Source organism: Rattus norvegicus, chromosome 1 (genome assembly GCF_021556685.1).
Source record: "Rattus norvegicus strain SHRSP/BbbUtx chromosome 1, alternate assembly SHRSP_T2T, whole genome shotgun sequence".
Taxonomy (NCBI): domain Eukaryota; kingdom Metazoa; phylum Chordata; class Mammalia; order Rodentia; family Muridae; genus Rattus; species Rattus norvegicus.
Genome location: NC_141534.1, coordinates 164671917 through 164696825, shown reverse-complemented (window position 1 = coordinate 164696825; position 24909 = coordinate 164671917). Strand labels below are relative to the sequence as shown.

At 42.8% G+C, this 24909-nt stretch overlaps 1 protein-coding gene and 1 long non-coding RNA gene across 6 annotated transcripts in view; both read right to left on the bottom strand.

Moving 5' to 3' along the window:
* The window catches only part of Pak1 (p21 (RAC1) activated kinase 1), a 114863-nt gene extending 105635 nt beyond the window's left edge, over positions 1 to 9228 (bottom strand). For 2 of the 4 annotated variants that reach the window (XM_087551554.1, XM_087551558.1), the window contains exon 1: positions 8843 to 9228. The gene's annotated coding sequence lies outside the window, so the exon portion shown is untranslated. 4 annotated transcript variants of the gene reach the window in all.
* Positions 9229 to 10977: 1749 nt separating this feature from the next.
* Positions 10978 to 24909, bottom strand: part of LOC102550562 (uncharacterized) — a 28957-nt gene continuing 15025 nt past the window's right edge. For both annotated transcript variants that reach the window (XR_015647292.1, XR_015647293.1), the window contains one exon: positions 10978 to 12425. This is a non-coding gene — a long non-coding RNA (uncharacterized LOC102550562). The remainder of the gene's footprint in view (positions 12426 to 24909) is intronic.

Genomic DNA, 24909 nt, shown 5'->3' with positions numbered 1-24909 from the left:
TATAATTCTAAGTGTGATATTAAATGAAAGAAAAATATAATAAAATAGTAATTCTCCAAGTGATAGGAAGAATTAAGAATTTGTTGAGCTATACCAAATCCCTGAGCAGTTATACCCCAATTTGGAAAAAAAATTTTTTTGTTTGTTTTTTGTTGTTTTTAAAGATTTATTTAGTATATATAAGTACACTGTAGCTGTCTTCAGACACACCAGAAGAGGGCACCAGATCCCATTACAGATGGTTGTGAGCTACCATGTGGTTGCTGGGAATTGAACTCAGGACCTCTGGAAGAACAGTTAGGGCTCTTAACCACTGAGCTATCTCTCCAGCCCGTTTGTTTTGTTTTTTAACACAGGGTCTCTCTATGTAGCCCTAGCTGGCCTTAAACTCAACAGCCAACTGCCTCTATCTTCCAAGTACTTAAAAAAGGAAATAAACAAATCTAAAAAATAAACATTCAAAAATGGGAAGCTTAAGTAAACACACTAAAATTGAAAGAGTAATTAGCTAGCCGTATTTTAGTTTATTGCCTCCTGGTTAGCAGCTCCAACAGGGGAAGAAAGAACCTGGAGATTAAGGAGAATTCTAAGAAAAGCCATAGAATATGAGTCAAGTGAACTTTAAGCCAAGTGTGATAGTTCATGCTAATCATCCCAGTACTTGGGAGTTGAGAGCAATAAGACTGTGGATACATGAAACTCTTGTCTCAAAATAAAATAAAAAATCACAGAAAGTTCCAACCACAAACTCCCAACTAAGAGCCAATACTAGTCAAGTACTTTGTAGCTTACGAAGTATATGAACTTTAATGCCTGCCTGATCCTCAAACTCTGTAAAGGTGCAGGGCAGCAATGGTGCAATAAAAGAGGCATGACCTCAAAGCTACACTGACCTGGCTTCAAATCTGAGCTATGCCGTGTATAGCCTTAGGCAATTCAATTAACCTCCCTGTTTTCTCTTCTATAAAACGAAGATAAAACAGCACTGTTCTCACTAATCCAGAGGAGTGTTCAAAGAATAAAAAGAAGTCATATTATAGTGAAAGTCCTTTTGTGTATTGTACAAAAGGTGTTTCATCATCTGGATCCTTCTTTCTGTTTTCACCATTCCCTACACCCTATCCTGTACACATACTAAACTACTCAGGACTCACCAAAAAAGCTTTTTTTGTTTCTGACCCTCCTAACTGCTTTTTTAGAAAGATCCTTCCTCTTCCCTTTCCACAGTTCCCGTAGTATTGACCTCTGTTCATATTTCAGACCTCATGTGCAGTGTCATGTCCTTTAACACAGCCAAGCCTCCCCATTTCCAGTGGAGTAGATTCCCTTCCCACATCACACAGCACTTGCACATATCTTCATGTGCAGTTTTTGTCTCAATAGAAGGTAATTGTCTATGTACAGGTATGTTTTCCCCTAGACAATGCCTTATACATACTGTGATTTGCAAATGAGTGAACTTTGAATAGCAGTAAGTCATTTGCTTTTATATAACAAGTACATAAGACATTTACAGAGGATATTATTTAAGCAACCACGTTTGCATATTAGAATCATCTATAGACATTTAACTAAATAAGGCATATTAGCACAGTCAGTAGGTAGAGGCAGAAGGATCAGAAATTCAAAGTCATCTCTGCCACATTGCTAGAGGCCACCATACACCACAGTAAATCCTATCTTTAAAACACACACACACACACACACACACACACACACACACACACACCCCAAGTTAAAGTAAACCTAAGACAAGCAGCTGTGCTTTTATTAATCTTGAGAAGTAATTCAAACATAATTAAAATAAAAAAACCCTACCAACACATAAACTGTAAGTCTATTACTTTAACATCTTACACATCAACATCTTGCAAGTTGCTTTTACAAACATTAATTTAACTATGTAAGTAAAGAGTTTCTTCTTTTTTTAAATGAGGAAGTAGATCTAAGTAAGTACCTAAGCTACTTTTTGTGTAACTTCATATCCAGTGCTCTCCTTTTAACACCCAATTCCTTCCACTGGAAGTGACAGGTATGTTGCAGTACCACACAAAGAACTAAGAAGGCAACATTTTAAATCAGGAAGAGATAAACCTCAGGTTTTTGGGAACCAGGTGGGAGTAAGGACAGTAGAGCCTGAAGATCAGTGTGCACAGTCAGAAGGCAGAAGCAGCACACACATTGGGGCTATCGTTTATCATAACAAAAGATTCAAAGGGCAGTGTCTGAAGAGAACAAACATTCTTGTCACCCCTACTTGGAATTTACTCAGTGTGAAAGAGAAAGGGAAACCTGAGAGGGCAGAAACAGAAAGGGAATGAAGAAAGTTCCACAACTAAAAATGGTTTCCCAAGGCTATATGCAAATTACTTAACCCTGACTCCATGAATAGAAGCCAAGACATAATGGACTTGGATCAATTTTAGAGAATTAATCAATACCTCACAAAATCATATTAATGAGGAGCTGGAGAGATGGCTCAGAGGTTAAGAGCACTTGTAGAACAACCTAACCTAACATCACACAGGAGCTCACAGTAGGCTGTAACACTAATTCTAAGGAATCTGAAGTCTAGGGAATTCTTCGGGCACCAGGCACACCTATGGTGCACTTGCAGGCAAAACACTCATATACATAAACTAAAAATAAGTATTTTTAAAACAAAGAAAAAAAACATTTTAAAACACAATGATCTGCCTTTTAAAAAAAATCATAGAAATGAGGTGTTGACAAGGGAATAAGTTGGTTGCTTGGTTGGTTGGTTGGATGGTTGTGACAAGGTCTCTGGTTACAAGGCTGCCATCTTCAAACTCATTACATAGCCAAAGATGACCCTGAACTTGAACCTCCTGCCAGTACCTCTGAAGTGCTGAATTACAGGCATACAACGTCATACTTGGCTTCCTTCATGTGGTGCTGGAGATCAAACCTAGGCTTTCATACATGCGGAGCAGCATTTTACCAACTAGGCTACATCTCACCCTACAGAGGATAATCTAGAGGGTCATAGAAACATGCATGACATCGAAAACAGAAACATGAAAAAATAATTGTTAAAAAGGAGGGTCAGACAGAAGAGAAAGTTATTCCTGAGAAAAGATGTATAACAAAGGCAGTGCATAACGTTAATAAATGTATGAGGCAGGAGAAGAATTTCTATTTTCGAGCTGTGATCATTAAGAACTTCATCAGTTTTTCTTTTTTCCTCTAGCTCAAACTATGTTCTTTAGTTAGGAGTTTCTCAAGGGTAGGAAACTGAAATTAGGAAGCAACCTAAAAGGATGTGTCTAGTATCCTGGAATCCAGACAGAGTTCATCAAGTCAGTATGGTAGTGCCAAATGTAAAGCACTAAACTAGAATCTCAAAACGTGCTTCAGTCAATATTCAGGCACTCGCTGATGACGTGCTTTCAGGCAAACCAACATTCCTATGATCATCGGTCTCCTAACTCATAAAATGGGAATGAACACAGGGAGGGCTACTGTGAAACTTAAGAAAATGACAACCAGGAAGGATCTTTTTCCCACATGAATCATTAACAGTAAATGAAGTGAAACTCCCAACAGCAGTACATTTATTTGTAAAATATTCCTATGCCCCCATGTGTAAAAATTCAAACAACCTAGAAACTGAAAACAGCCTATGCTGCTGGGGTCAGATAGATATGGACTGGAACTGAGATTTGTCTTTTACATGCAGCAAAGATTTGAACAAGCTTGTTTCTTTTACCACTACAAGCCTCTGCTTCTTTATCTCTAAGGTACCAACAATTATCAAACATGGGTATTCTAAGGGTTAAAAAAAACCCACCTGCCACTTGCTATAATTTAAAAACACCTGCAACCTCTACCAGCTTCAAAATGATTTCTGAAGTATGTTTACTAAAATGATACTTTATTAACACCCTATCCATAAACTGGGGATGGGGGAAGGGATCCACAAAGGCAGCTTTCTCTCACCTTTACAATCAAACCCCTCTATTTATCCATTCATTTTAACATCCCTTAAGGGCTTAGACCATGCCCTATATAGATGAGTATCTGCCCCAGAAAAAGCCTGGTGAATAGTAGAGATGAACCTAATTACTGTTCATATGGTAAAGGGTGAAGAAATAAACCACTTTTCCCAGAAGGGTATTAGGAAAGGAGAAAACTGGGTATGCTGTTTAAGACTAATAAGAAAGTGGCAAAAACACTGGACTGAAGAGATGACTCAGGAAAGTGCCTCATACAAGTAGGAGGACTTCAATTCAGATCCCAGCACTTATTGAACAATCTGGGAGCAGTAGTATACCTATAAACCCAGCATTGGGGAGGCAGAGTCAAGGGTATGCCTAGGGTTACTGACAGCCAATCTAACTGAGCCCTTAAGCTTCAAGTTAGTAAGAGACCCAAGTCTCAAAAAATAAGGTGGAGAAGCAACTGAGGAAAACAATTCAAACATGACTTCTGGCTCCACATAAATGAACACATACCCGCATACACACACGAAAATGTACATATACGAATTCTGCATATACACACATGGGGGGGGGGGGTAGCAGCACATGCCTTTAACCCCAGCACTCAGGAGGCAGAGGCTGGCAGACCTCTCTGAGTTCGAGGTCAGCCTGGTCTACAGAGTGAGTTCCAGGATAGCCAAGGCTAAACAGACAGACCCTGGCTTGAAGGAAAAAAACATAAAGTAAAGCACTGTTAAAGCTTCATAAGGAAGAGAAATTGTGTAGAATCAAGTAGACCTTTATATGCTTTTAAATATCCCTAGAAAAAGACAAAAACCACGGGGGATCTGGAGGAGACAGCTTCAAGTTAAGACTCAAAAAGTCTGAGTGCTCATTTAGACTTGGAAAACCAAGCTGCAAATTCTCAAGAAAGAATCCTGGCCTGGGATATTTCAGTAGTTTTCAGGTCATGGCTAAAACAATATTATAAGTTGGGAAACCCTGTAGATTTTTTCCTATGGTAAAAAGACAGCAAAGCCAGGCATATGCCTGTAATCTCAGCACTCAAGAAGGTCAGACAGTTTACATAGTGTACTGAAGAAATTAATGACAATTTTCTGAAAGTTTTGCTGGTTTGCTGAATGCATTGTACAAAAGCTAACAATAATATCTCCATGTTAATAAACTGTTATCTGAGACACACACACAAAAAAAAATAAAGGTCAGACAGGAAACTGGCACAAGTTTAAGGCCAGTCTGAGCTACATAGCAAGACCCCTTGTTTCAAATAATACTAAAAAATAAAAATAAATTAAAAAAACACAGGGAAAGAAGGAAGGTAACTAAGCTGGCCAAAGTGAAAATGAATCCCCCAAAATGTTAAGATTCTCTGGATTTGCAAATTGGAATGTGATTACTCTTCACTCAAAGTATTCTTCAACAAAACCCCAGTGTAGCAGCTGGCAGTAAGCAGGACTAAGTCATATTATTCATCTAACAAATATTTGAATGTCTGTGCTAGTTGTGGTTAGTCACTCTTCTAGGCATAAGCTTAAAGCAATGAACTAGAACAGAAAAATCTCCCAGCCCTCAAGCAGCTTTCATTCTAGCGGCAAGAGAAAAGACTGGAAGGAGAGCATGTGAAGAGAAGAGAATGTCAGGATAGAATAAGGAAGAGAAACAGAGGGAGGGATAGGGGAAGGAAATGAGGGAAAAGGGAGAATGGGGTGCTGGTTCTACACAACAAACAAACAAAAACAGATCTTTTAACTCTGTAACTATTTCTCAACCTTAATAAGCATCAGGATCTCCTGGAGGGCCTAATAAAGCAAAGAAGTCTGGGCTCCAACCCTAATTTTTTTTTGGTAGGTTTGGGATAAGACTCATTAATATACTGACAAAATTCCCAGATTATGCTGTCACTGCTGGTGCAAGGAAGGACCATACTTTTAACAACTAATTGTCCCATCCTAAAGATTAGGTGACCCAGCTTATGAGCTTCACAGGACTTCTTTCTTTCACTGGCTCACATATTTATTCATTCGAAGTACTTATTCATTCATTCAATGTACTCAAAGTACCAGGAACTTTGCTAGACACTAAATCTAAACATATCTTGACCTCAAGTAATTCAGGGGCAGGCCTAGTAGCACAGGCCTGTAACCCCAGCTACTCAGAAGCTAGACAAAGAAGGATTCCAAGTTCAAGGACTGCCTCAGCAACTTAGGAAGGTCCTGTCTCAAAATAAAAAGTAGAGCTAATGAGATTGGTCAACAGGTTAAAAAAAAAGCATCTGCATTAATAAACATGCCTAATAAGTTCCACCCCTGAAACTCACTGTGAAGAGAGAAGGAAGGAATCAACTCCTGAAAGCTGTCCTCTGACCTCCGCAGAATTCCCACTAACACACACACTAACAAAGATAAAATTGAATAATATATAGGGTTGGCAAGATGGTTCATTAAGAAAAGGTGCTTGCTGCCAAGCCTGATAACCTGAGTCTGATCCCCAGGAAAGAGAACCAATTTCCAAAGGTTCTTCTGTATAAACCACAGCTCACATACATGCACTCACAACACAATAAAAAAATAAAACGTAAGAAAGGGGAGCCCTAACATGTCCAAAAAAAGAAAGGATTCACAGGCAGTTGAACCTAGTGATCTCCAGTGGTCCAGTTAGAAAGTTAAAGGAGAATCAAAAGTTCATTGCCTGAGCTACAGAATGAGTCTAAGGCTGATCTTGTCTCAAAATTTAAAAATGTTCAGTATGAGATATCCAAGGGCTGGGGACATAGCTCAGAAGTAGAGCACCTGACCCTAGTACCACAAGGGAGGGAAGGAACGAGCTAAAGTTCAAAGGTGAAGATTCAAATTTAATTGCAACTGATTGCTAAAAGAGAAGTACAAAAATTCTAGAGACTGAGCAGAAGATGGAGAGCACCTCATTTCCAGAGACAAGCAGGAAGAACTGCTTCTCAGAGGTCCGACAAGGATTCTCTACAGGCAAGTACAAGGGAGAACAGTAGAACTCCAGGCAAAGCAGCATAGGAAAAGAGATGAGAAGAGGAGGTAGAGGACAGGACACAGAAAGGTTGAGGATGCTAAAGTAGGCAATAGTGGGCTCTCCAGGAAGTTTGTTTCACACTAAAAAGTCTGAGGTTAATCCTTCAACTGTGAAAAAGGGAGTAGGAGGGTAGGAAGCACTGATATGAGCAGGTTTTGTTTTGCAAAGACCCCTCAAAGTGCACAGCTTCCTGCAAGCCTAGCATAATGCCTCCAAACAGGTACTCAGAATATATGTTGAATTGAACTGGATAAGCTTTGTATCAGGTAAACTCTTACGGATGAAGGGCCAGTCACTTTCCCTACGAACTTACTGTGGCCAGGACAAGACTTGTAAGACAGGTCCAGCAACCTCGATTACTGCACACCATTCCCTGCACAACTGGAGTCCCCCAGAGGACCTTCATTGTTTACAAGTCTACCTCACCCATTAAACTTTGAGCTCTTGGTCTTGTAAGCAAAGACTGACTGTATTGATATGCTTGAGATCAGCACAGACTTAGGAGGCAGCTTCAAACACTGCACCACTCCAGATTATAGTAGTAATGTTGGATAAACAGATGACTAAGTAAACTGATCAGGCCAAGCCATGAGTTCATGTAGCAGGTGAGACTGGAATAAGCTTCAGGAAATGTCAGTGTCGAGATGCCAAAACCCTTTTGAGAGGTGGCTTCTAGTTGAAATGGGTTGTATTCATGAGTACCATGATTAAGATTCCCAAACAGAATGTGTTACAAGGCAGACAGAAGAAATCTCTGTGGGCCTCTGGGAGTCCCAATGGGGAGAAGACTGTTATATTAGGAGGGAGACAGAATGGATGCCAGCAAAGACTCCACAGTGGAGAGGATTCTTCAGTGGAATCTTGAAAGCTGAGTAGATAAGATGATTGCTAGCTAGCTGCTCATTTGTGAACTTTAAAAGCAAACTCCAGGAACTTTAAGGCTGGGAGTGAGGAAGGAGGGAATGCCTAGTGAGGCGTCTCTGTACTGCTGACATTTTCCTCCTGACAGAGTTGAAAGACCCTTAAACATAGGGGACAAAGGTTTTTCTCAAGAATGATTCTCAAAATAGAAGTACTAACTTGATTAATAATCTCTTCTTTTACCTTTTACACTTCTGGAAACATCGTAAAGGATAAGATAATTATCCAAGGGGTTTAACATAAGAAACTTAGGCTACATTATATTTTTAAAAGGTGCCCAATAATTGTCAGGTATTATTCCAAAAACACTCACAGTATTGTTTACCTTTAAAAGATCCAAGATAGTGATGATTGGATTAACTCTGCCTTTGAAATAGACTAATAATGGAAAAAAAAAAAAAAAAACAACAACTATGATTCCCATTCTTTCTAAGTCTGTGCGGAACTTCCCAAGTTACCGAGTATTCCTGGGGTGGGGGAGGGGTAGCACAAGTCATTTACTACCAGTCTGTTTTTCAAGGCAATGAACCCGAAAAGTGATTCCCAAGCCGGGGCTGACCACGGAGAATAAATCCTCACTGCTTCACTTAGCATCTGCGTCGCGGGCCAGTTTTAGCGTACCAGGACCCCGAAGTTCGGAAGGGAGTCCGTCCGGGACCCGGACCTGTGGACCCTCGGGGTCCCTAGTGCCCCGGCTTCGGGAACCCGTGGTCGCACAGGGGGCCTTTGTTGGCCCGAAGGGAGCGGTCGGCCTCGCCGGGCGGCGCCCGCCTCAGCTCACCTGGCGCCCCTGCCCGCCCCCCAACCCCCGCCCCCCTCACTCCCGCCCCTCCCACCCCCGAGCGCCTTCCCCAACCCCGCGCCCTCGCCCTGCCGCCGTGATGCCCCGAGCACCGTCGCGGGAGGCCAGCTCTCACCTTCTGCGCTCGCTCCGCTCCTCCTCCTCCTGGCGGCAGCCAAACCCAGAGAGAGCGCGGGAGTGTGCGCGGGCGGCAGCCCCGCGTTCTCCTCTCGCCGCTCGAGCCGGGCTCTGGAGGGCGGGACGCTGCGGGCCGCGGGGAGCGGGAGGCGCGCCCGGACTGCGAAGGGGCGGGGTGCGCTCGCTGAGGGGGTCCTTCTCTGAGGAGACTGTGGAGAGCGCGGGCTCTGAGGGGGCACAGGCGGCTGCAAAGAGCCGGTAATAGCGGAGAGGACTCCGCGCAGCCTAGAGGTGCAGTGGGACTGGGAGGTGTGGGGAAGCGGTGAGGAGCGCCCACCGTGCGGCGGTACCTTCCGCCCGGGTCGCAGCCTTGCTATTGTATGCAGCCCGGCTCGCTGCCGCCGCGCCCTGCGACCCCGCCCAGGCCACGCCTCCTTCAGCTCGGGCCCGCCCCCTCCGTCCGGCCTCCGCCCCCGGCAGGTGGGAGGGGGCGGGGAGCGCTGGACAGACCCACGTGAACCAGGCCAACGCGGCCAGGGGACGAGGTGGAGCGCCGGGATGACGTCATCAGCACTTGACGCCAGAGGCTAGGGAATCACCTGGCTGCCACGTGACGTCACCGGGGCCGGGTGTCTGCTCGGAGCTGTCGCGGTCTCTCTCTTTGAAGCGGCCTTTTTCCATGAAATTGGATGCTCTATAAGATGGTTAGCGTGAAGTCGGAGTGGAACGAGGGTAGCCCCTTGGATTTAAAAGCACCATGTCATCCCCATGCTCTTCGCCAAGCGCTGAAAGTGTGAAAACTGTCTCATCTCGCGACACCTCCGACCCTGACATTGTCTTGGGGTTAGTTAGGGGGTGTAAGAGTTAGAGTAAGGGCGGGGAAAAAATAGCGGAAACTTTTGAGATATACTGAACTCACGTTGGAAAAAGTACACTCTTTCTCCTCTTCTCCCACCACTGAGGCTATCTTTGACGCAAACCTTTTACCTGAGCTCAGATTCTATTTTTCTCAATACCTGTAAAGCAGCATTCATCACTTGCATGTCCTGCTGTACCACAAATTCAGTAAACCCAAAACCAAGAAAGTTATTACTCTGAGCCAAAACTCAGAGCCTTATTTCACACCCCAGATATCCAAGTTAAGTTGAATTCCTAACCCGTAATGTCTTTATACATTGCACCTGACTATCCTAATTTGGCCTCTCTTAAGCTTCGAATTAATAACAACAGATACAGTTTAGTATGCATTGCCCTTAAAAATAATAGGTATTTCTAGTGACCTCTTCCCTTCATGTTCTCAGCCAATGGACACCATTCAACATCCCTCTAATCAGATCCTTGTTCTCAATATTAATTTCAAATTGAGCTTCCGGCTTGTAAGCTGAAAAACAAAAGAAAAAAAAGAAAAAAAAAAAAACCAAACACATCGAGCCCTTGCCCAACTCGCTGTTCACCACCATCACCTGGGCAACAGAAGCAACCTTTAGACTCTCAAAATCAAAATCTAACTCATTACACTCACTGGTCTCCAGAGAAGTTTTATAAAGCTACAAAACTTATGATCGCTTTCTTCTGTTTAAACAGTCTGAGATGCTTTATTGATTTTAGGATAAAGTCCAAACTTTAACACAGCACTCACAGGCTGGCTGCTTATGACAGCCTTTCTTGCTTTGTCTCACGCTCTACCTTTGCCCAAACTACATAAGAATACTACCTGATATTTTTTTAACATTCTTCTTCCAATCAAGGAGCCCTTCCTTCCTTATCTGGCTTGAAAACATCTATTCCTTATACAAAGAAAAACTCCAGTATCACAATAATCTAGGACTTTGACTAATATTTCTAAGGTTCCCTGAATTTAATATTATACCTTTCTCACCTATTTTTTCCCTTTCCCTCCCCATCCCCTTTCTTCCTTTTAGGATTCCTGGCTGGCCTAGAACTGCCTCAACTTCCCAAATGTACCACCTGGCCTGACTTTTTTATCCCAAGAAACTGTAATTGTATATCTGACTTAATCAGTTCCACAAAATATTCCCATCTGTACCCCCCAACATGGAGCAGTGCTTGATACATAGTATCAATCAATTTGTTAAAAAATATATATTAATATATAATAAATATATATTAAATGTCTAGATGGTGGCATAGGCATTTAATCCTGGCATTCAAGAGGCAGAGGAAGGCAAATCTCTGTGAGATCCAGAGACCTTGTATCCAACAACAATAACAAAACTGTATTAAATAAATGCTTACTGTGTGCTGGGTGCTGTTCTGAGCCCTTCTTAATGCTATCTTGCTAAACACATCTATAACAACCATTTGAGGTTTCCTCCTGTTCCCCTTGCCCTTTGATGAGGAAACTGAGGTATATGCGCAGATATAATTTATCCCAGGTTCACCACCCAGGAAATGTATCCTACTCTACACTATCTTTGTACTGTCTCCACAGCAGGCAAATGGTAGCTCTTCCAAAAGTTAGTATTCTGACCCCGGGAAGTAGTAAATGTGGTTCCCTCCATAACAAAGCACTTAGCAGGTGTGATTAAATCAGGACTTTGAGATAAGAACTGCTCTGCTCTTGAATGCGTATTTCAAAAGATGGAAAAATTCAAGAGAAAAGTTTTCCTTTGGATCCTCTGGCACCTTGATTTCAACCCATATACATCCACTTTGAACTTCTGAACTAAGTTACTTTAAATAGCAAGTGTATTGTTTTAGGCCACCATATGTGCTAATTTATTCCCTAGTCGAAAGAAATACATCTCCAGTCAGGGGTAGGGCTTGTCTATGTTATTAAAGTGAAAGGGGATGTTTGCTAGAGATGGCCACCCCAATTGTTAGACACCACTTGCTGTGCTGTCCCTAAGACCCTGCCAAAGCCAATAATGAAGACAGTTCTAGCACCCTAGTACATTGTGTTTCTTTGTTTGCTTTTGAGACAGGGTCTTGCTATGTAGCCCAGAGCTAACTCCAAAGCCAAAATCCTCCGCCTCAGCCTGCCATGAGTGCTGAGATTACGGGCATGATGCTTCGCACCCAGCTCTTCATTCAGGATATCACTCTCAACATAGTCTGTTCCTCCAGCTGCCAAAGAAGAGCGGAGTTGGTCATTTTCAGTGTTCCGTGAAAACGTTCTGGATTTCACATTACATCCCGAATTGATAGGCTCATGAGTCAAGACTCTCAAAATTGCAAACAAAATACAACCAACTACATGAAATTATAAGTGACACTGCCCCTATGCCACTCAAGTACTAGAGCATGCTCTCCCAGTAGGGCTGAAATTTCTCCAAAAAGAGTGGAAACTGGTACATACATAGGTAGAAAATTTGAGGTATTATAATGGTGTGTGGCCTGTGGAGTTCAGTAAAGTTTGATAAAAGTTCTATTATTTACTATTTAATTTATCTGAATAGAAAGTCTCTTGCGAGGCTAGTTTTATGCACCGTGAAATAGCTGGAACCGTCTGAGAGGAGGGAAGTTCTCACCACCTGAGGGTTGTCCCCAGGCTGTTGATGCCCCTAGACCTGATGGCTTTGCTTGCAGTTCCATATCACAATCTGACACCAGAGAAGTTGCTGCAGGAGAGAGAGGAAAGTATGGTGGACATTAGGTCAGTGTTGCAGCCTAGAGAGAGCTGAACTGTCCAAGGCTGCAATCAGAGATGGGCTCGGGGAAGGCAATACCAGAGGTGTCTGCTGCAAAGTGCTTAGGCTTCATTTCTAGATTCCTCTTGTAAATCAAACTTCATAGGTAATGTCAGCCTCTTTTACACTCCTGTCTGAGACTGACGTCAATTTTAATTCTCTACAACCTCAACGATTTGAGATTAGTAATCATTACTGTTTCATTTATCACAGACAGTACATAGCGGGACAGTGTGTTCTTGCTTTAATTTACATTCTTTTGATCAGTAAGCAGCTGAACACCTGTGCATAATAAGTTTATAGCTGTCTGGGTACGATTTTTGTGGCTGCTTAATTGGTCATTTAAACTGATTGGATCTGAGATAAGGTCTCACTATGCAGATCTGGTTGGCCTGGAACTTGCTGTCTAGAACAACTGTCCTTAAACTCAGAGATTCACCCGCCTCTGTCTCCCAAATACTGGGATCAAACTCGTGCACTACCATATCTGACTATTTTTGGAAACAGGGCTTTATGTAGCCCAGACTGACGTCAGATTTACTATGCAGTTGAAGCTGACATTGAGGTCCTGGTCTTCCTCCCTCCACCATGTCAAGTTTGGGTATGCTCCTTAGTAAACTGTGTCTTTTAGTCTTTTGTTCATGTTTTTTTTTTTAATTATCAGCATTTGAGACAGAACTTGCATAAAACAAAATGTGTGCATTTTAAACGTTTGACCTCCCAAGTGACAAATGTTCGTCTTTATAAACACCAGCAAAGCCCGTCTGACTCAGGAGCTCCCTTTGCCTCTTTGAAGTCAATCTTCTACCCTTCCCCCAGCAGCCAATGATCTGCTGACTGTCACTCATTGTGAGTTACTTTTGCTTTCTCTAGAACTTCATTCTGCAAGTACTTCTTTGTGTATTCTTGCATAATTTTTTTGCCGTGATGAACATTTGACTTGAACACAGGGCCTATGCTACTGGACAATATTCCATTCTGCATATTTATCACAATGTTTATCCACTTAACTATCAATAGACATTTCAAGTGTTTGGCTACTTGAATAAAGCTATAATGATTCTCCAAGCACATATGTCTATTATTTTATTGGGGAAGTAGCATAGGTTTGTTGTAGGATAGGCACCTGCTTAGCTTCATCAGAAATTGCCAAAATAGCTCTCTTCAAAATAGCTGTAGAATTCAGTGTGGTTTTGGCAGATTTCCATTATTTCTTGCTTTATGGTCTGAATCCCTCTTCTACTTTCTTTGACCCAGTCCTTAAACTGAGCCTTTCTCTAAAAGGCTCTGATGTCTGTCAGTGAAGAATGGCCTTTATTTACCAAAGTCTGGGCGAGCTCATTATGAAGGATATGGCTGCTGCTGGGTCTTCTCTTTCGGTGCAGAACCACACATAGTTCAGCCGGGTGGCTCGGCAGGTAAGGCACTTGCTGCCAAGGCTGACAACCTGAGGTCAATTCTAGAACCCACATGGCAGAAAAAGAGAATGGACTTCTGAAAGTTGTCCCCTGACCTCCACAGGTATGCTGTGGGAGGTATAATCACACTCCACTCATATGCACACACACACACACACACACACACACACACACACACACCCCAAAATAAGTAAATAAAACTATATAGTTCTTCTGGAACGCTTCTGTGAGTTCTGAGGCTCCAAGGAATTTATTTCTGCTACAACCTGAGGGAGCTCAGAAGCCTTTGAACAGCGCAGCTCCCCAGACTCAGATTGGACCTGACACACAGAAACTGTGACAAGAAACAGATGTGTCTCAAGCTGCCTTTGTGATGACTTGTAACTCACAGATAGAAGCCATACAGGAGAGCAGAGAGGGATGAACTCTGGAGACAAATTCTACTTCCTACTAGTGTCTTCCCTCCCTTCCTCCTTCCTCTTTCTTTTAAGGCAGAGGTGGGATCTGGAGCTAAGCAGCTATCCTGAAACTATGAGGAAAAGGCCAAGAAAATCACAAAGACCTTCAACTAAATGCTTCCCAGTCATCAACCCTGGGCCAGGCATCTCTTGCCTCCGGCTGTCTCAGCTTGGTTGCTGTTTGTAAGCAGTGGTTTCTCCGGGCGGACCTCTGTGCTCAGGTGCTGTTCTTCACCGGTACAACACGTTCTGAGAGTTTCCAATGCAAGCTTCACTGTTTGCATTTGACAGTTCCCCACCCCCACCCCGCTCCCCGACACTGCTGCTCCTTGAGCATGGCAAGCACTCTGTTAGATCTCTCCTAATGAGACTGTTAATATTCACTCTGGGAGACAGAGAAAGAGGGTCACAGGAAGCTCACACGGCCCTCCCCTGGGATTCCAATCACTGTGCCTTCTGGCTGTGGCCGCACTTATTCATGGACATACTATAAAGTATCTGAGGGAGAAAGTTGAGGGGGTTGGGTGATGGTGGGGTTTCAGGCGGTGCCACCAGCCTCCAGTCACTAAAGCTCCAGCCCTAAGAAGCTCGTTTGTTGCAAGGCTGGATTTGTTTTGGTCTCTTGGCTCATTCCCTATTTGGGATGGATGTTTGTTTCTTCTACCTCTCACCAGGAAAGCCACAAAACTGTAAAATGGTGTCACCATTGTGGAAAACTACAGAAACGTTTTCTTCAAAAGTTAAAAACGAAGCCAGCTGTGGTGGCACGTTCCTTTTATGCCAGCCCCTGGGAGGCAGAGGCAGGTGGATCTCTGAGTTTGAGGCCAGCCCCGTCTACAGTGGGAGTTTCAGGACAGCCAGGGCTACACAGACGAATCCTGTCTCAAACAAACAAACAAAAAGGTAAAAATGAGGCTGGATTGGGGTTGGAGAGATGGCTCAGGTAAACAGCACACATTGCTTTTATAAGAGGACTCGAGTTTGGGAAATCCTGAGAACAAGCTGCTTAGCTAGATTAGAGCCAAAATGTCGTGCTCTAGATTCAGCGAGAGACCCTGCCTCAAATCATAATGTAGAAAGCACTACCCAAAGATACTCATTGTCAACCTCTACCCTCCATGCACACGTGTGTACGTACACACGCATGTTCATATGTGCCCTTATACACACAAACATACATAAGTATACCGCACAACCATACATACTGTGGTTGTTTGGATATGTTTGGCCCAGGGAGTGGCGCTATTAAGAGGAGGAGGATGTGGCCTTATTAGAGAGGAGGTGAGTCACTGGGGGTGGGCTTTGAGGACTGCTAGTACTCAAGCTCCTCCCAGTGTAGAGACACTCCTCCTGGCTGCATACAAAAGACTATTGCCTCCTTGGCTGCCTTTGGATCAACTCTTGTCCCTCCAGCACCATGTCTGCCTGGACGCTGCCCTGCTTCCCAAGATGATGATAATGGGCTGAACCATTTGTTTGGCTCAAGAGGTCTCAGGGAAGAATTTTAGGATTTTGCCTAGAGATTGTTCTTGTGATATTTTGGTGAAGAATGTGGCTGCTTTTTGCCCACGTCCAAACAGTCTGCCTGAGGCTATGGTAAAGAGATTTAGATTAATTGCATGGACAGGGGAACTCTAGTTTAGACTTTGTACTGTGGTTCGCTCTTATAAGGAGCATTTTGATCAAGCTTAGGAAGGAAAAATATGAAATGTATGGTTCAAAGATTAAAGAGGCACCCGGAAGTAGAATGGAGCTAAGTCCAGTGCTCCAGGATATTAAAGGGAATTAAGGGAGCAGTGACCTCAGGGCAGGATCCTACCCAGCTAAGCTTATTGTTTACAGATTTTCAGTTGAACAAAAGATAGTTATATCATGTTAGGCATTATTAGGACCTGGTTATTGTTTTCATTTGCGTGTAAGGAGATACTATTATGTGTCAACTTGACAAGAGATGAACTGTGGTGACTATTCTGGTTTCAACTTGACTATATCTGGAATGAGCTACAGTCCAGAGTTTATAAAGATTTTGTGAAAGGATAAGGAAAAGCTTAGTTCCAGGCATGGTGGTGCATGCCTTTAATCCTAGCACTCAGTAGACAGAGCCATGCAGATCTCTGAGTTAAGGACAGTCTATGGACCAAGTTCCAGGACAGCCAGGACAGTTTAGGTAGTGAAGGAATTGACAAATAGGAAGCTGGTGATGCTATAATAGAATAAGGGGGCCATGTTCAATCCCCAGCAAGCAGCAGAACTCCTTAGCTTCAGTCATGTGGCTCTGGCTTTACAGTCAAGAATAAAAGAGGGACAAATGATGCTTGAGCTGGACTTAAGAAATTAACAGTGATTAAGAAGATACCAGCGCCCGGCCCGCAGCAGCTCTCTGCTCCCAGACCCGGTGAGAGAGAGACCCAACCGCCTGGTCAGGTGGGCACTCCTGAGGCTGCAGAGCGGAAGAGACCACCAACACTGCTCACCCCTGCCCACATCCCTGGCCCAAGAGGAAACTGTATAAGGCCTCTGGGCTCCCGTGGGGGAGGGCCCAGGAGCGGCAGAACACCTGCCTGAAACACCGCCGGAACCTGAAAGAAACAGACCGGATAAACAGTTCTCTGCACCCAAATCCCGTGGGAGGGAGAGCTAAACCTTCAGAGAGGCAGACAAGCCTGGGAAACCAGAAGAGACTGCTCCCTGCACGCACATCTCGGACACCAGAGGAAAAAGCCAAAGACCATCTGGAACCCTGGTGCACTGAAGCTCCCGGAAGGGGCGGCACAGGTCTTCCTGGTTGCTGCCGCTGCAGAGAGCCCCTGGGCAGCACCCCACGAGCGAACTTGAGCCTCAGGACCACAGGTAAGACCAAATTTTCTGCTGCAAGAAAGCTGCCTGGTGAACTCAAGACACAGGCCCACAGGAACAGCTGAAGACCTGTAGAGAAGAAAAACTACACGCCCGAAAGCAGAACACTCTGTCCCCATAACTGACTGAAAGAGAGGAAAACAGGTCTACAGTACTCCTGACACACAGGCTTATAGGACAGTCTAGCCACTGTCAGAAATAGCAGAACAAAGTAACACTAGAGATAATCTGATGGCGAGAGGCAAGCGCAGGAACCCAAGCAACAGAAACCAAGACTACATGCCATCATCGGAGCCCAATTCTCCCACCAAAACAAACATGGAATATCCAAACACACCAGAAAAGCAAGATCTAGTTTCAAAATCATATTTGATCATGATGCTGGAGGACTTCAAGAAAGACATGAACACACTTAGGGAAACACAGGAAAACATTAATAAACGAGTAGAAGCCTACAGAGAGGAATCGCAAAAATCCCTGAAAGAATCCCAGGAAAACACAATCAAACAGTTGAAGGAATTAAAAATGGAAATAGAAGCAATCAAGAAAGAACACATGGAAACAACCCTGGATATAGAAAACCAAAAGAAGAGACAAGGAGCTGTAGATACAAGCTTCACCAACAGAATACAAGAGATGGAAGAGAGAATCTCAGGAGCAGAAGATTCCATAGAAATCATTGACTCAACTGTCAAAGATAATGTAAAGTGGAAAAAGCTACTGGTCCAAAACATACAGGAAATCCAGGACTCAATGAGAAGATCAAACCTAAGGATAATAGGTATAGAAGAGAGTGAAGACTCCCAGCTCAAAGGACCAGTAAATATCTTCAACAAAATCATAGAAGAAAACTTCCCTAACCTAAAAAAAGAGATACCCATAGGCATACAAGAAGCCTACAGAACTCCAAATAGATTGGACCAGAAAAGAAACACCTCCCGTCACATAATTGTCAAAACACCAAATGCACAAAATAAAGAAAGAATATTAAAAGCAGTAAGGGAAAAAGGTCAAGTAACATATAAAGGGAGACCTATCAGAATCACACCAGACTTCTCGCCAGAAACTATGAAGGCCAGAAGATCCTGGACTGATGTCATACAGACCCTAAGAGAACACAAATGCCAGCCCAGGTTACTGTATCCAGCAAAACTCTCAATTAACATTGATGGAGAAACCAAGATATTCCATGACAAAACCAAATTTACACAATATCTTTCTACAAATCCAGCACTACAAAGGATAATAAATGGTAAAGCCCAACATAAGGAGGCAAGCTATACCCTAGAAGAAGCAAGAAACTAATCGTCTTGGCAACAAAACAAAGAGAATGAAAGCACACAAACATAACCTCACATCCAAATATGAATATAAAGGGAAACAATAATCACTATTCCTTAATATCTCTCAATATCAATGGCCTCAACTCCCCAATAAAAAGACATAGATTAACAAACTGGATAGGCAACGAGGACCCTGCATTCTGCTGCCTACAGGAAACACACCTCAGAGACAAAGACAGACACTACCTCAGAGTGAAAGGCTGGAAAACAACTTTCCAAGCAAATGGTCAGAAGAAGCAAGCTGGAGTAGCCATTCTAATATCAAATAAAATCAATTTCCAACTAAAAGTCATCAAAAAAGATAAGGAAGGACACTTCATATTCATCAAAGGAAAAATCCACCAAGATGAACTCTCAATCCTAAATATCTATGCCCCAAATACAAGGGCACCTACATATGTAAAAGAAACCTTACTAAAGCTCAAAACACACATTGCACCTCACACAATAATAGTGGGAGATTTCAACACCCCACTCTCATCAATGGACAGATCATGGAAACAGAAATTAAACAGTGATGTCGACAGACTAAGAGAAGTCATGAGCCAAATGGACTTAACGGATATTTATAGAACATTCTATCCTAAAGCAAAAGGATATACCTTCTTCTCAGCTCCTCATGGTACTTTCTCCAAAATTGACCATATAATTGGTCAAAAAACGGGCCTCAACAGGTACAGAAAGATAGAAATAATCCCATGCGTGCTATCGGAACACCACGGCCTAAAACTGGTCTTCAATAACAATAAGGGAAGAATGCCCACATATACGTGGAAATTGAACAATGCTCTACTCAATGATAACCTGGTCAAGGAAGAAATAAAGAAAGAAATTAAAAACTTTTTAGAATTTAATGAAAATGAAGATACAACATACTCAAACTTATGGGACACAATGAAAGCTGTGCTAAGAGGAAAACTCATAGCGCTGAGTGCCTGCAGAAAGAAACAGGAAAGAGCATATGTCAGCAGCTTGACAGCACACCTAAAAGCTCTAGAACAAAAAGAAGCAAATACACCCAGGAGGAGCAGAAGGCAGGAAATAATCAAACTCAGAGCTGAAATCAACCAAGTAGAAACAAAAAGGACCATAGAAAGAATCAACAGAACCAAAAGTTGGTTCTTTGAGAAAATCAACAAGATAGATAAACCCTTAGCCAGACTAACGAGAGGACACAGAGAGTGCGTCCAAATTAACAAAATCAGAAATGAAAAGGGAGACATAACTACAGATTCAGAGGAAATTCAAAAAATCATCAGATCTTACTATAAAAACCTATATTCAACAAAATTTGAAAATCTTCAGGAAATGGACAATTTCCTAGACAGATACCAGGTATCGAAGTTAAATCAGGAAGAGATAAACCAGTTAAACAACCCCATAACTCCTAAGGAAATAGAAGCAGTCACTAAAGGTCTCCCAACCAAAAAGAGTCCAGGTCCAGACGGGTTTAGTGCAGAATTCTATCAAACCTTCATAGAAGACCTCATACCAATATTATTCAAACTATTCCACAAAATTGAAACAGATGGAGCCCTACCGAATTCCTTCTACGAAGCCACAATTACTCTTATACCTAAACCACACAAAGACACAACAAAGAAAGAGAACTTCAGACCAATTTCCCTTATGAATATCGACGCAAAAATACTCAATAAAATTCTGGCAAACCGAATTCAAGAGCACATCAAAACAATCATCCACCATGATCAAGTAGGCTTCATCCCAGGCATGCAGGGATGGTTTAATATACGGAAAACCATCAACGTGATCCATTATATAAACAAACTGAAAGAACAGAACCACATGATCATTTCATTAGATGCTGAGAAAGCATTTGACAAAATTCAACACCCCTTCATGATAAAAGTCCTGGAAAGAATAGGAATTCAAGGCCCATACCTAAACATAGTAAAAGCCATATACAGCAAACCAGTTGCTAACATTAAACTAAATGGAGGGAAACTTGAAGCAATCCCACTAAAATCAGGGACTAGACAAGGCTGCCCACTCTCTCCCTACTTATTCAATATAGTTCTTGAAGTTCTAGCCAGAGCAATCAGACAACAAAAGGAGATCAAAGGGATACAGATCGGAAAAGAAGAGGTCAAAATATCACTATTTGCAGATGACATGATAGTATAGTTAAGTGATCCCAAAAGTTCCACCAGAGAACTACTAAAGCTGATAAACAACTTCAGCAAAGTGGCTGGGTATAAAATTAACTCAAATAAATCAGTTGCCTTCCTCTATACAAAAGAGAAACAAGCCGAGAAAGAAATTAGGGAACCGACACCCTTCATAATAGACCCAAATAATATAAAGTACCTCGGTGTGACTTTAACCAAGCAAGTAAAAGATCTGTACAATAAGAACTTCAAGACACTGAGGAAAGAAATTGAAGAAGACCTCAGAAGATGGAAAGATCTCCCATGCTCATGGTTTGGCAGGATTAATATAGTAAAAATGGCCATTTTACCAAAAGCAATCTACAGATTCAATGCAATCCCCATCAAAATACCAATCCAATTCTTCAAAGAGTTAGACAGAACAATTTGCAAATTCATCTGGAATAACAAAAAACCCAGGATAGCTAAAGCTATCCTCAACAATAAAAGGACTTCAGGGGGAATCACTATCCCTGAACTCAAGCAGTATTACAGAGCAATAGTGATAAAAACTGCATGGCATTGGTACAGAGACAGACAGATAGACCAATGGAATAGAATTGAAGACCCAGAAATGAACCCACACACCTATGGTCACTTGATTTTTGACAAAGGAGCCAAAACCATCCAATGGAAAAAAGATAGCATTTTCAGCAAATGGTGCTGGTTCAACTGGAGGGCAACATGTAGAAGAATGCAGATCGATCCATGCTTATCACCCTGTACAAAGCTTAAGTCCAAGTGGATCAAGGACCTCCACATCAAACCAGACACACTCAAACTAATAGAAGAAAAACTAGGGAAGCATCTGGAACACATGGGCACTGGAAAAAATTTCCTGAACAAAACACCAATGGCTTATGCTCTAAGATCAAGAATCGACAAATGGGATCTCATAAAACTGCAAAGCTTCTGTAAGGCAAAGGACACTGTGGTTAGGACAAAACGGCAACCAACAGATTGGGAAAAGATCTTTACCAATCCTACAACAGATAGAGGCCTTATATCCAAAATATACAAAGAACTCAAGAAGTTAGACCGCAGGGAAACAAATAACCCTATTAAAAAATGGGGTTCAGAGCTAAACAAAGAATTCACAGCTGAGGAATGCCGAATGGCTGAGAAACACCTAAAGAAATGTTCAACATCTTTAGTCATAAGGGAAATGCAAATCAAAACAACCCTGAGATTTCACCTCACACCAGTGCGATTGGCTAAGATCAAAAACTCAGGTGACAGCAGATGCTGGCGAGGATGTGGAGAAAGAGGAACACTCCTCCATTGTTGGTGGGATTGCAGACTGGTAAAACCATTCTGGAAATCAGTCTGGAGGTTCCTCAGAAAATTGGACATTGAACTGCCTGAGGATCCAGCTATACCTCTCTTGGGCATATACCCAAAAGATGCCTCAACATATAAAAGAGACACGTGCTCCACTATGTTCATCGCAGCCTTATTTATAATAGCCAGAAAATGGAAAGAACCCAGATGCCCTTCAACAGAGGAATGGATACAGAAAATGTGGTTCATCTACACAATGGAATACTACTCAGCTATCAAAAACAACGAGTTTATGAAATTCGTAGGCAAATGGTTGGAACTGGAAAATATCATCCTGAGTGAGCTAACCCAATCACAGAAAGACATACATGGTATGCACTCATTGATAAGTGGCTATTAGCCCAAATGTTTGAATTACCCTAGATCCCTAGAACAAACGAAACTCAAGACGGATGATCAAAATGTGAATGCTTCACTCCTTTAAATGAGGAAAAAGAATACCCTTGGCAGGGAAGGGAGAGGCAAAGATTAAAACAGAGACTGAAGGAACACCCATTCAGAGCCTGCCCCACATGTGGCCCATACATATACAGCCACCCAATTAGACAAGATGGATGAAGCAAAGAAGTGCAGACCGACAGGAGCCGGATGTAGATCGCTCCTGAGAGACACAGCCAGAATACAGCAAATACAGAGGCGAATGCCAGCAGCAAACCACTGAACTGAGAATAGATCCCCTATTGAAGGAATCAGAGAAAGAACTGGAAGAGCTTGAAGGGGCTCGAGACCCCAAAAGTACAACAATGCCAAGCAACCAGAGCTTCCAGGGACTAAGCCACTACCTAAAGACTATACATGGACTGACCCTGGACTCTGACCCCATAGGTAGCAATGAATATCCTAGTAAGAGCACCAGTGGAAGGGGAAGCCCTGGGTCCTGCTAAGACTGAACCCCCAGTGAACTAGTCTATGGGGGGAGGGCGGCAATGGGGGGAGGGTTGGGAGGGGAACACCCATAAGGAAGGGGAGGGGGGAGGGGGATGTTTGCCTGGAAACCGGGAAAGGGAATAACACTCGAAATGTATATAAGAAATACTCAAGTTAATAAAAAAAAAAAAAAGAAGAAGATACCAGCATTCCTGAGATGAAATCTTCTGGGAAGTGTTTTCTGAGAGCACAAAGAAGCTATGTTCCAGAGGTAGCCAAGGTTGTACTTCGCGCTGCCACTGTACTTGGTAATGTGTAAGAGTCATCCAGGTAGTTCTGGTTTTGAAGTCATGAAGGTGTCATGGAAAGAAGCTGAGGTTGGGCACTGTGAGAGGCCAGCAAAGGCCATTGGTGAAGGTGCTGCCACCTTCATCATGCAAAGAAGTTTGACTTGGTACCATGAAGAGAGCCTATGAGAGGCTAATGGTGAAGCCTAGTTGCAGTGGAAGGTACCAGCACATTGGAGTTGCCAATACTGTGGAATGACCACCAAGAACAGCAGCAGTAGTGGAACCAGAGCCTAGAGTGCTACATAGGGCAGAGCTGGAGAAGTGACCCATGCTCTTTGGAGGAGCCTAGAACATCATGTGTAGATCCCAGACATTGGAACAGGAAGGTGTAAAGTTGAAGTTGCCTTGAAGACCTCAAGATGTTAGAGATGCAGAGCCTTGTGATGCCTGCTGAAGAAAGCTGCTACCAGGGAGTGGAACCAGCCCAAGAGAAAGAAGTTTGTTGCAGTCAACAAAGGTGAAAGGAGCTGGAGATCTGAAGAGTGCTTTGACATCAGACATGGAGGTGTGGAGTTTGGAGACTTCCCAGCTGACTTTCTGTCTTTCTCTCATCCAGTATTCCTCACTATGATGTTTTGGGATGAGATTTAATCCATTATCTTCAGGGTGAGAGGCATGGCAGCATGCAGGCAGACATGGTGCTGTATATCCTGTGATGTTGAAAGTATGTGGATTTTTATTTTTATTTCATAGGGCATTACAGTTAATAGATTGCATGGATCTCAGAAGAGACTTTGAATTTTGGATTTTTAACATTGTTGAGACTGTTATAGATATATGGGGACTTTTGAAGTTGGACTAAATGTATTTTGCACTATGCTATGGCCAGAACCCCATAGACTCATGTATTTGAACAAGCCTATGGGGTCCAGGGAGTAGAATGTGGTGATTTGAGAATGTTTAACCCATGGGTAGTGACACTATTAGGAGATATGGCCTTGTTAGAGGAAGTGTGTCACTGAGAGTAGTCATTGAGGTCTGATCGTGCTCAAGCTTCCCCTGGTGTAGACATTCCTAGCTGCTTACAGAAGAGTGTCTCCTGGCTACCTTTAGATCAAGATATAGAACTCTTTGCTCTTCCAGCATCATATCTGCCTGCATACTGCCATGCTCCTTGCCCTGATGATAATGGACTAAACCTCTGAAACTGTAAGCCAGTCACAATTAAATGTTAGCCATTGTAAGAGTTGCTGTGGTCATGGTGTCTTTTCACAGCAATGGAAACCCTAACTAAAACAGTCAGAGTCCATGATGGCAGAGCAAAAGCATGGTGGCAGGAATAGCTGAGAGCTCACACCTTGATTAAACAAGTAGAAAGTACAGATAAATAAGTAGAGGGAACACTGGGAGTGAGTGGCCTAAGCTTTTGAAATCTCAAAGCTGCCTGTTCCCTGGCCCATGATGTCCCTCCTCTAGCAAGGCCACGCCTCCTAATTCTTCCTAAAGAGTTCCACTAGCTAGGGACCAAGTATTCAAACATATCTGCCTATGGGGACCATTCTCATTCAAACCACCACAACACTCATGAGTGCAGGTGCTCGTGGAAGCTAGACATATTGAATACTCCTGGAGCTGGAGTTTACAAGCTGTTAATGAGCTATCTCACATGGGTGC